Genomic DNA, 12,784 nt, shown 5'->3' with positions numbered 1-12,784 from the left:
TGGCCTTGATCTTGCACGCCTCCTTGTTCTATTCCTTTGAGCAAAACTCTCACTGACACCCACTATAGCTTTGCATCATGACCATATTGTAATCAATGGGAATCCTTTTAATTGGCTTCACGGCTTTGAGTCTGGCCCTAGGCGAGGCTTGCATGATTTGGCATAAGAAACGATCATTCGTATAGAACAAGGCCCTGATCCAGCAAAGAACTTAAGCACGTGTGTAACTTTGAGCACAACTATTTACATGTTTAAAGTTTGTGCAAGTGCTTAAATGCTTTGCTGAATCAGGGCCTAATGTACCAGTTAGTGTTTTGGTACATTTCTCAGTCTAGTGACAGGTAGGTTTGTGCCCTAGCTGTATTTTTTTCCTCCTGTGTGTTATGCTTGGTATTCAATGGGGCTTCAAGGCTGTAACTGAGAGCAGAATCTGATCTTTGATTTAGATCTTCATTAGCTAGCTCTATTTTTAGCTTCCATATTCAATTTATTTTCCTGATGTATTTCTTTCTGTTTTGAGGCACTTGAACTCATCTGGAAAGATCCTTTCCTTTCTCTGCCTTTGGAATCCATCCCAGATCTTACATGAGAACCTTTGATGACTGGGATGAGGACACTGGCAACGGTAGATGTGGATTCTGCAAGATGCTAACCAACTTCGTCTCCTATTGATGTCAGTGGGGGTTGTAGGCGCTCAGTTCCTTGCAGGAGGTGTGTGACCCTTTATGGGCTCAGGTCTTTAGTTACAGATAACTATTTCAGTTCAATGTCCGCTGAGAGTCTTTCCATTGACTTCAGTGGGCATTCGACCAGTCCCTGAGTTCACAGAAAAAGAAAGAGAACAAAAATTATTTTCCCTTCGGCTTCAATCCTGCAACATCTACACCGCAAAGTTAAATCGACTTAATTTAAGTTGACATTCAGCCATCACTGTAATTAAGTCAGTCGGTTGTGTCCACACCACGCTCATTATGTTGGTGGAATGTGTCTTGCATTGAGGCAGAGAGCAGTGCATTGTGGGTAGCTATCCCACGGTGCAACTAGCCACAGCGGTTTTTGGGAAAGGCTTGTAGTGCCTCATGGGACCAAAACATTAGCCCGGGGTGGAATGGGAACATGGCTTTGACCTCTCATGATGCAGTTTCCTCTCTCCCTCCCTCCTCTGATATCAATGGCAAAAAAATCATACTTTTTCATGCCATTTTTTAAAAGCCTGGCTTAGCCGCATGTACGTCACACGTGAGAAACGTGGAGCCCACTCAGCTCTGTACTCTTGTTGTGAGCATGGCAAACACCTTGCGCCTTATCCTGCAGTATTTCCAGAGCCGAGACAGGAGCCACCGTGAAGAACATTGCAATGTCCTTCAAGCAGCTGTGCTGCAAGCCGTGGAATGAAATAAATTGCTGCTGGCAGTGGTGCAGCAGCTGAAGAAGGTGGAGAGTCGTTTCTGGTCTCGGGAAACGAACGCTGGCTGGTGGGATTGCATCATTATGCAGTTATGGGATGATGAACAGTGGCTGCAGAACTTTCAAATTGGGAAGGCCTCTTCCTGGGAACTTTGTACGGAGCTTTCCGTAGCCCTGAAGTACAGCAACACTAAAATGAGACCTGCTCTGACAGTGGAGAAGCAAGTGGCAATCGCTCTGTGGAAGCTTGCAACGCCAGACTGCCACCGGTCAGTGGGGAATCAATTTAGAGTTGGTAAATCCACCATGGGAGCTGTTGTGATCCAAGGCCCTTCATTGTATAAGGCCCTTAATTGACTTCTGCTGAGAAGGGTAGTGACTCTGGGCAATGTGCAGGATATAGTGGATGGTTTTGCCACAATGGGATTCCCTAACTGCAGTGAGGGATAGATGGCACGCATATCCCTCCCTTGGCACCAGACCACCTTGCCAAAGAGCACATAAACCAAAAGGGATACTTTTTAATGGTGTTGAAAGCGCTGGTGAATCATGGAGTGCTTCACTGACATCAGTGCAGGAGGGTCAGGAAAGGTGCATGACGCGCATATCTTTAGGAATACAGGTCTGTTCAGAAAGATGAAATCAGGGACTTCCTTTCCAGATCACAAAATAACCAGTGATGACGTTGAAATGCCAATAGCGATCCTGGGAGACCCAGTCTATGCCTTGCTCCCATGGCTTATGAAGCCATACAGTGGCCATCTGCACAGCAGTAAGGAGCAGTTCAACGATAGGCTGAGCAAGTGCAGAATGGTGGTGGAATGTGCCTCGGAACATTTAAAGAGTCGCTGGCGCCGTTGGCTTACTAGGTTAGACCTCAGTGAAAACAATATCCCCATTGCTATCGCTGCCTGCTGTGTGCTTCATAATATCTGTGAGACAAAGGGAGAGACGTTTCTGCAGGGGTGGAGCATGGAGGTGGATAGCCTGGCAGCCAGTTTTGAACAGCCAGATACCAGGGCAGTAAGGAACTCTGCATCTCTGGAAGGCTTTGGAAACCCATGTCAGTAATGAGCCATAGTAATGTGTGCCTCTTATCTGCATTGTGCCTTCCCATACCATCTCCTTCGTTGCATCAGTGTCACTGCACCTTGCCTTCCTACCCACCCCCAAGCTCGGAATAAATAAAAAGTAGTTCTTTCTTGAAACATTGACTTTTTATTGCACAAACATAAATAAACTGAAAGAGCAGGAAAATAACTGAACCTGGGGCAAAAGGTGTGCTTAAAAGTGGGAGGGGAGAAACCAAGTCAGCTTGTCTGTGAAAGCACAGAAGTCTTGCCCATCAAAAGTGCCTGAATGGCTGCCTTTTGTTCTTAGAACCCTCCCCTGGTGTTGAGTGGAAAGGATACTGTAACCTCCCCCCTCCCTCCTGGAATGTTTAGGGGAGGGGGATTGGGAACAGGGTGATGTTTGCAGGCCATTCTGCAGTGGCACTCTAGCCTCAAGCTGCATTTCCTGAAGCTCAGTCAGAGGCCTCAACATGTCTGATTGGTCCTTCATAACTGCAGCATCTCATGCTGTGTGCCACGCTCGTGCTCCTGGGATGCTCTCCATGTCCAGTTTTTCAGACAGTGAAATCCTCCAGGCTCTGAGCTCCACATCAGCTGTCCTGGAGGCGTTCATTATCTCGTTGAACATGTCTTCATGCGTTCTCTTTTTCCGCCTTCTAATCTGCAACAGCCTCTCCGCTGGTGTGCAGGATGTGCTGAAGGCCAAGCTTTTCACTGTAAGGCATGCAAAGCACAAGGCAACCATTGTCAGTGCATACCCTGGGTCTAGTACACAGGTGCTATTTAAAAATCACGCCCCTTATTATGCTGAAGAACTAGCCAGAACATAACCAGTATCCCTAGCTATTCAATGAACCGGTCTGCTGTTCCAGCCAGGCAGTGTACAGCCCAACGGCATGGGCAACAGGCCTTGTGCTGCAACTTGCGGGCAACCCACTTCAGGAACACAGGGGAGGCAGGTGGTCAGTGCCCACTCCCCTTGAAAGCACATGGGTGGTGCTTGGAGACCAGGGACCCCCTTTAAGCCTCCCAAAGTGTGGTCTTTGTCCAAGATGGCTCTGGTGGGGTGGGGGGGGAGGTGGCTTTTGCGGCCCCAAGAGAACAAAGGAACAAAGGAAACTCCTCCCCCATTCCCTTAAGGCTGCCATTAGTAGTTGCCCTGGGTTTACAGATTATGAGGTCAGCGCCCATCCCTGCCACCCAAACCTCCACCATGTTAGGGAAACCGCAGTGGAGGGACCCGGAGAGCACCATATGTCATGGATCACATGCTCTATTGTTTGCGGCACAAGAACGTGTACTGAACACTTCCACCGTCCCCCCATGTGATCCTATTTGATATCAGTCTCCTGAGGGCAACAGAGGCAGCAAGGGAGCACTTGCTGCAAGCGACTGGGTGCAGACCTGGTCCTGTGTTGTATACCGCAATGATGCCAGCAGAATTAACACGCGAGTGGCAAGGGAAAGTGTCCAACTGTGGTGGAAGAAATAAGGCTGCCACCCCAGAAACCACCTGCAAAGGATTGCAGAGTACCTCCAGGAAATAATTGAGGATTCTTTGGAGGATTCCCAGGCCATCCCTGTGCACATAAACAGTCTTTTCCGGGGGGGCACCCTCTGTGTAGCTGGAGTGACTACAGGAAAGCAGATACTCACTGCACCTAATGTTTCTTTTTATATATTAAACATAAGAGCATGTAACCCCTACAGTTTGTTTGGAATTGCATACTTACCAGAGGTGCCTTCCCTAGCATCACGCTCAGCCACAATGCTGTCCTGAGACTAGCTGGACTTCTCCGTGGTTAAAAACAGCTCCTGGCTCTCATGGAGAAAGGATCCCCTGCTCTACTGTGTCCCAGTCTCCTCCTCCTAAATGTCGTCCTCGTTGTTGCCTGAGGTGGCCTGGGACTCGGACTCTGGGGAGATATCCACACAGCATTAGCAGTGTAGTGTGGGGTTGCTGCCGAGAATCGCATGCAGCTCACTGTAGAGGCTGCATGTCTGTGGTGCAGAACCAGAACGACTATTCACTTCCCTTGTCTTCTGGTACACCTGCCAAAGTTCTTTGATTTTCACGCAGCACTGCTGTGTGTCCCTGGGGTAGCCCTTCTCCCCCATGCCCCGCGTGATCTTTTCGTAGATGTTTACATTTTTATGGCTGGATCAGAGCTGTGCCTGCACAGACTCTTCTGCCCACTGACCAATAAGATCCACCTCCTGTGTATTCCAGGCTGGAGTGCGTTTGGGGAGTTGAGTCACCATGATCAGCTGGGCTGGCGAGCTCTCCAGGCTGATCAAACAGGAAATGGGAATTCAAAAGTTCCCAGGATTTTAACAGGGGAGGGGCTGTTTCCTGCGTATATTGCTGCTGTGCAGTGGAGTTGAAAATGATCTTCAGAATGGTCACAGAGGTGCATTGTGGGACACCACCTGGAGGCCCAGTCAGTCGATTTACACAATGCTGTATATATGCTGTCTGCCTGTTGACCCCTGCACATCAAATTAAGCGCTATGCCTCTCGTGGAGGTGGAGTAATTAAGTCGATGTAATAGGTGAGTTAGATCAGTGGAAGGGACCTGGTAGTGTAGACACATACGTTATTAGATTGACGTAACGTGGCTTTCATTGACCTAAATTTGTAGTATAGACCAGGCCTCACACATGCTTAATTTTAAAGACAGACGTAAGTCTTTGCAAGATCCAGGCCTTCGTCTGCGAGAAACCCAGCATATCAAGGTTGTGTGTGCTTGCAGACAGGAAGAGGGAGAAAAGGACTATTTCATTTTTTTTGTTTATTTAAACAGGTTTCTCATAACTATATCCAAGGAGGGAGGCAGTGTCAGCTGGCAAACAAGTCTTACTTCACTGGAAATTTGCTCATGAAAAATATATTGAGTAGATTATATTGAAATGGCAGATGCTTAGCTTGTGTCACTTAGAATGGGGGGTGTATGTGTGTCTTTATAGTCCCGAGAGGGAATATCCTACTCCTGGGGAAAATATTGTGGGTCAGAGTCTGATACCCTTACTTGTGTTGAAGTCAATTGCACTGCATGTGGAATCAGGCACTACTCAAGGTGAGCGAAAGCAATTGGAAATTGGTCCTTTAAAAATATCTGACACTGCAATCTGCCAGCATTTACTCTGTGGAAGTATTTTTGAGTTCTGGGGATAAATCATCTCCAGCAGGTATAATTTAGCAGTATCCAGAAATGTGAGGGACTCTACAGACTCTAGTATGGCAGACTGGGAATGACACTGCAGCTTAAGCTATGCTAAAGCCTTGAAGGTTTTGTTAAGCAAATACAAAAATGAGCAATAACATCAGTGCACTAGCCCCTGTTATTTGTTTACTTGTGGGTGGGGGGTACCAATAGTTCTGTGCTCTCAGAGCATACTGAGGGACCCTGAAGATTGGGATGGTAGCTGGATTCTGTTCAGACTCCAGGAACTTGAAATATCCTGGGGATTCAAAGCAGAGAGGGGAGCTTGCTAAGATCTGTGACACCGTGTATGGCCCACAAGTTCCTATCCCAATTCTTAGATCTTATGGGTTGGTCCTACATTTCTTCCTGCCTTCTTGTCCCCTGCCATCTCTTTCAGGCATGGTGTAAATTTAATACTGTTTCTTTCCAGGAAATGTCTTATCCAACTCCAGATTGTACAATGAACTTGCCTGTCAATTCACATTTCATGCATAAAGCTTGGCAATGTTTATGCCAATTGGGGAGAGCTGGAAAGTCAGCATCTAGGTTCTGGGCCTGGGGCTGACCCAGTACAGTATAGCATATACTCCTGCTACTAAGTTCTGTCTGATCTTTCTATGCATGTCGGATGACCCTCTGAAATCCACACTGAAACACCACCTTTCTCAAAGCATTTGCTTATGCATTTAGGCACATCCCTGAATACGGCTCTGCTCACTCCTGGAGTAGCCCTGGGAGGCAGTGTGCTTTAGAGACACCCTTCTGAGTCACAATTGCTCCTCTTCTTCCTTTCTTCAAGGGGCACTAATGTGCTACTGGTTTATCCTAGGAGCAAATTTTTGTATGTTCAGCTATGCCGGCCAGTGAGGAGAGGGAATGGGGCTATGGCTCCGCCAAATCCTTGTTCACCTGCTCTGAGGAAGAAGTAAGGCAGCTGTGACCAGTACCACGATCCCCTGGATTCACCAAGAGAATGTCCTATTAGGCTTTCATTAGAGACCTCTGTCACACTGGTCATCGTAAACATTGCAAGATATATGGACAAAGGGCATGCAAGGAGTTGTGTATAGACTAACAAGTATGTTCTCTAGGTCTGTAGTTAAAAACAGGTCATGCAAAGCGTGTCTTAAGACAAACTGCTCCAGAGAGTGGGTGGAAGATGTTTATTTTCAGTGTGGACCATCATGTGTTGTATGTCATATGATAAGAGTCCGTTAACACTCTAAATCAAATGCTAATGAAGAGGAGGTGGAGACATGGGCAGGAAACTAACAGGAACAGGAAAACAGCAGGGGGAGACACCTATCTTGAGGGGGAAATCAAAGGTCTGTTCTGCTATATTTAGGAGTGCAAAGAGACACCTTGGCATCCTTCACTTAGCAAGTAAGCAGACCGCAAGTTTGCTTCATGGAAAAGGATCTCCACCAGTATTGATTGAAAAGGGTAGAGAGAAGTTTGGGTAAGATTAGCTTCTTTAGACAGAGGGTTGCCAATTTTGGTTGGGCATATTTCTGGCGGTTTGATTACATGACATAATCTTTAATTCCAGGAGACTCCCGGACAATCTTTGAGGGTTGGCAACCCTATTGAGATAGGAGGATAACTTGTTAGTTAAGGTTAGGCTTTAGAATGTGTGTTATGATATTGTTTTATATGTAACCACTTGTTTCCCATCTCTCCCACCAGTGTGTTTGTGAATCTCTATTCTTTCTCAAATTTCCTTTCCGTTTTATAACTGGACTGGTGGCCTAAGGCAAAACAGGCAATCTTGGGTACCCTGTTCCTTCGGGAACAGAGGAACTGGGATTTCTCTGGGTATCCAGGGATCAAGGAGATGCTTTGAAGGGACTCTGGGGCTACGCTACATCTGCTGTTAACCTGCAAAGCAAAGACAGGTCTGATGTAGCCCACAGTAGAGTGCTTGAGTTACCATTTAAATCCTAAGGGCGACAGAGTTGCAGAGATCTGTCGATTCAAAGTGCTGTGTTAGGGAGCTAATACCCAGCTGGCACTGGCTGGTGGTAGGTGGTAACAAGGTGATTCACAGCCTGGATGCCTTGAGAAGCATCACATTGGCTGCTGACTCCTGCAATCCTGGTCCCCAGGCCTAGGTAAGGAGTTCTTACCACTTGCCTGGCCCTGTGCTCTGAGCCAGAATGTAGCCAAATATCTTGGTCTCCATGTCAACATTTATTTTTATATATGGTTCATCTTCTGTGACAATCTTATTTCCCTCCATTATCTTTGGCCCTCCTTTCCTTGCACCCTTCTAATGGAGTGGCTTCGTGAAGTTCTATGACATACAGTAACTGATGAAACACTATCCTGCATTTCACTTTGTGAGAGATGCCAATAAGATTCTACATGCTATTATCTGGTAGATCCTCTGTATGTGGAAATATTTGCGAGTGACTTTCGCGGACAGCTGGGCTGATCAGTTACTTTGGTCTCCATTAAAATATAATGGAATTATACAGCGTGGGAGAAAATATAAGCACAGTTTGTGAAGGCTGCAAACGGACCATGTTTTCATTTATTAATATAAAGTAGCAGCTAACTCTGGATTTACAGTACCTTCGAAGCTCAGAATTCATTCTGCTTTCCATTCAGATGCTGGAATTGTGGTAGATGTAAGGGGAATTTAATCCACATGATGTGGGCATTTGAAAAGGTCAGATCCCTTCTGGGAACAAGTAATCAGGTTAAATGTGGTTCTATCGCTGTGTCTAAAGAGACTCAGGTATTTATTTCAGGAGATTTGGACATCTATTTATGTGATTTTTTTTTCTACATCCAAAGGCTGATTTAAAGACTAACAAAAACCAGGGGGTGTCTTTCCATTGATTTCAGTGGACTTTGGGGTCTTGGTTTATGAGGACACTTAAATGTGCTTAATTTTAAACATATGCTTCAGCCCGATTGTCTTCAATGAAACTTAAGCATGTGCTCTCTGAATAGGGATGGATTTAAGCATGTGCTTAAAGTTAAATATGTGGTTATGTGCTTATCTGAATCAGGGCCTGGACTGAGCCTCTAGTTTGCTACTAGAACAAGACTAAGGATTAAAAAAAGAAATACTACCAAAATAGAAAAGTATTTGAGATCTCAGATTGTTGGTCTGAGAGATCCTGCCAGCTCAGGGAAAATGTATCTTTGCAGAAGAATGACGTATTACGTGTTTAATTGCATTTGATCTGACTTCCTAGACTTGTAGGAGTAAATATAATTTGCATAACCAACACTAAGTCTTTCAGTAAATATTCTTTGTGTATTAAAATGCAATTAAGTTTGTGGCTCTAATTCTAGTTTCCTCTCCCCTTCTGTCATCTTTCTGTTTTGAAAGACAATAATCTTTTAGACATTTTCACTGCATGAGCAAAGCTTTATAGATTATTTACAATGTAAACATAATAAAGGTGCCGAGACTGTCTGTCTTGTTCTTTAATGTATCAGGAATATTGGGCCACGTGCTATATTATATAGACCTGGGATAAACTGTGGCTAGCCTATAATAGGCTAGGCCACTAGAACTGATCAGGATTTTTTTTGTGTGTGTGTGACAAAACTATTCCATTGGAAAATGCTGAAGCCGAAACTTTTCACGAAACGTATCAGTTTGGATTTCATTCAAAGCTTTCATTGTAGAGATTTCTCAGGTCCAGGATGGAATTTCTGGTGGAAAAACACAGAGAAAAAGAGAGAGCATGACTCTATGATGAGATGACTGACTCAGGGGATGTGGGGAAAGCAGTGGACATGAGATACCTTGACTTTAGCAAAGCTTTTGATACGGTCTCCCACAGTATTCTTATTAGCAAGTTAAAGAAGTATGGTTTGGATGAATGGACTATAAGATGGATAGACAGCTGTCTAGATCATTGGGTTCAATCGGTAGTGATCAATGGCGCAATGTCTAATTGGCAGCCGGTAACAAGTGGAGTACCCCAGGGGTCGGTGCTGGGCCAGTTTTGTTCAAAGTCTTCATTAGTGATCTGGAGAATGGGGTGGATTGCACCCTCAGCAAGTTTGCAGATGACATTAAGCTGGGGGGAATGGTAGATACATTGGAAGGCAGGGATAGGATACAGAGTGACATACAGAATTGGGCCAAATTAGAGGATTGGGCCAAAAGAAATCTGATGAGGTTCAACAATGACAAGTGTAGAGTCTTGCACTTAGGACGGAAGAATCCCATGCACAGCTACAGACTGGGGACCGACGGGCTAGGCAGCAGTTCTGCAGAAAAGGACCTGGGGGTTACAATGGACAAGAAGCTGGACATCAGTCAACAGTGTGCCCTTATTACCAAGAAGGCTAATGGCATATTGGGCTGTATTAGTAAGAGCATTGCCAGCAGACCAAGGGAAGTGATTATTCCCCTCTATTCGGCGCTGCTGAGGCCTCATTTGGAGTATTGTGTCCAGTTTGGGCCCCCCACTACAGAAAGGATGTGGACAAATTGGAAAGAGTCCAGCGGAGGGCAATGAAAATGATTAAGGAAGCACATGACTTATGAGAAGAGACTGAGGGAAGTAGGCTTGTTTAGTCTGCAGAAGAGAAGAATGAGGGGGGATTTGATAGCGGCCTTTGACTACCTAACAGGGGGTTCCAGGGAGGATGGAGCTAGGCTGTTCTCAGTGGTAGTAGATGACAGAACTAGGAGCAATGGTCTCAAGTGCAGTGGGGGAAATCTAGGTTGGTTATTAGGAAAAACTTTTTCACTAGGGGGGTGGTGAAGCACTGGAATGGGTTACCTAAGGAGGTGGTGGAATCACCATCCTAAGAGGTTTTTAAGGTGCGGCTTGACAAAGCCCTGGCTGGGATGATTTAGTTGAGGTTGGTTCTGCTCTGAGCAGGGGGTTGGACTAGATGACCTCCTGAGACCCCTTCCAACCCTAATTCTATGATTCCAATGGTTAGGGCACTCGGCTATGAGAGTTGTATGAGCTGTGAGAGACCCAGCTTCAAGTTCCTTCTCTGAATCAGGCAGAACAGCAATTTGAACCTAGGTCTTCCACATTCTAGGTGACTGCCCTAACTACTGTGCCATTAGCCATTCTAGACTTTCTGGAAAAATAAATTCAGAGGGTCTAGTTTCATTCCTCATTGGAATGAAAACGAATGTCAAGCCCTCAATAATTTTCATGAAACAGAATTCTTGTTTTCCGGCTGGCCTTACGTACAAGTACAGGTAAACTTAGGCCCGTATTGTCAAAAGTGACTCACAATTTGGGATGTCTCAATTTTTGGGTGCCCATATCAAGATCTCTTGAAGATTTTCAGAGGGCTGGTGTTACGACAGTGCTCTATAAAAGAGAGTTGTCTTAATAGGCAAGGTGAGAGGAGATGGCATTCAAAAATATGCACTGTTCCTCGGATTTCTAGGGTCAATAAAGTTGTTGTTGTTGGACATTGCAAATGGCTTCCAATGTGCATGTAGCTCTTTGGAAGTGCTGAGTGCTTCCTGAAAAACATGCTCTTTTTCAGTAGCTAGTGTTTGACACCCAAAAATTGAGGTACCCAGAATCACTAATCAGCATCATGTTTGAAAATGAAGAGAAGATTTTCAAAGGTACAAAGGACAGGCCCCCAGTTTCAGGATTTGGACTATAGTTGGATGAACATTTTTTAACCCAAACTATTTTTCAGTGGAAAATGCAAATACAGCAACACAGACACATTTTGCAAATTTGTGTCAAGTTTGCCAAGTTACTTTAGGGGGAGGGGTGGGCAAATCAGAGAAATTAGGAGTGTTTTGATTCAAAACATCTTCATTTAGAAATTTCCTTTTAATTTCCTTTTTTTTTTTTTAAACATTAAAAATGCTCAAAATGAAACATTTTAATTCAGCCCCAAATGATTTTTTCATATTTTCAAGTTGCTGGATGTCTGAAAGAAGAAAAAAATTATTTTCAGTTAAAACCCAAAACAATTTTTTAAAAATTCCAATGAACCAAAAAAAATCTGATTTTATATGGAGTACACAAGGCTAGGGTGGAACTTGGGTAAATGACCAGCATATAATCTTGCTGCCATTTTTCACAACAAATCATTATTGTTGCCATTAGCAAACTGAGGATGAACAGGTGACATGCGCAGTCCTCTAAAATTAAACATTCACAGCGACTAATTTTGCTGGGAATATGTTCCTATGATTTAAAACAACAGATAATAGCTAATAAGGGAAACATTTCTGTCATAAACACTGCTTAGGCATTTATCATGTGCAATAATTTATATTCTCTGGTCTAGTGGGTTTGTATCAGCAGGCCTAATGACTGTTTCTGTTTAATTTTCAGATGCTTAATTGCAGTGGAACCCTTCAACACCATTAAATTGAAACAAGCTACCAGCTTTTTCTTGCCTATGTTTCTGGCGTGGCTCCAAATGACGTTTAAAGCAATCTCAGATGTTTAATTCCTGCCACACAGGCTGCTTGCTAAGGGGAAAAAATACAGCAACCAACCTAACTGTATTAAAGTTTAAAAGATTTCCACACAAAAGAAAGTTTGAACCAAACTTTCTGAGCCCCATTTTGCTTGCGGTCAACTGATGTAAATCAGGAGTAACTGTTTAAGTCAGTGAAGTTACTCTGGATTTACACCATTGCAACTAGGGGATGAAATCCAATGAGATCCTCTGCTCTGCTCCACCCCCTTCACACGAGGTGGGGTAAAAGGGCATGAAAAACCCCAGTTGCAGCCAGGAGAGGATTCCTTCAGCACAAGCACTGCATAAGAGTGCCTTCCCACCAAGACCTCGTCACAAGCCCCAGTGTAGGAGACATGTCAGAGAGGGGTGTTAAGAGTGGGACCACATATCCTACAAGGCTGCAGGAATTCTGGTGGTCCCAGGGGACTGCTGTGATTTAGACAGACGGCCCCAACAGGCCTAATTTACGCCAGCCCCCAGAGCAGTCCAGAATTGGAAAAACTCATAGTCACTTAAAGCCATTTTAGGTGACCTGCCTCTCCCCCTTGGATTGTGAGATCTTTCTGTAATGGGTCCTAAAGAGTAATCTCACTCTTCATCAACTAACAAAACTTTAATGTTACATGTCTACCTCCACCTTGCTTAACAAGGTAAGAATATTTCAAA

The sequence above is a fragment of the Emydura macquarii genome, unplaced genomic scaffold (genome assembly GCF_026122565.2).
Source record: "Emydura macquarii macquarii isolate MOO-44397 ecotype Brisbane River unplaced genomic scaffold, CSIRO-AGI_Emac_v2 contig_3305, whole genome shotgun sequence".
Classification (NCBI taxonomy): domain Eukaryota; kingdom Metazoa; phylum Chordata; order Testudines; family Chelidae; genus Emydura; species Emydura macquarii.
The sequence above is the reverse complement of the archived record's forward strand: the minus strand, read 5'-3'. Positions refer to the sequence as shown.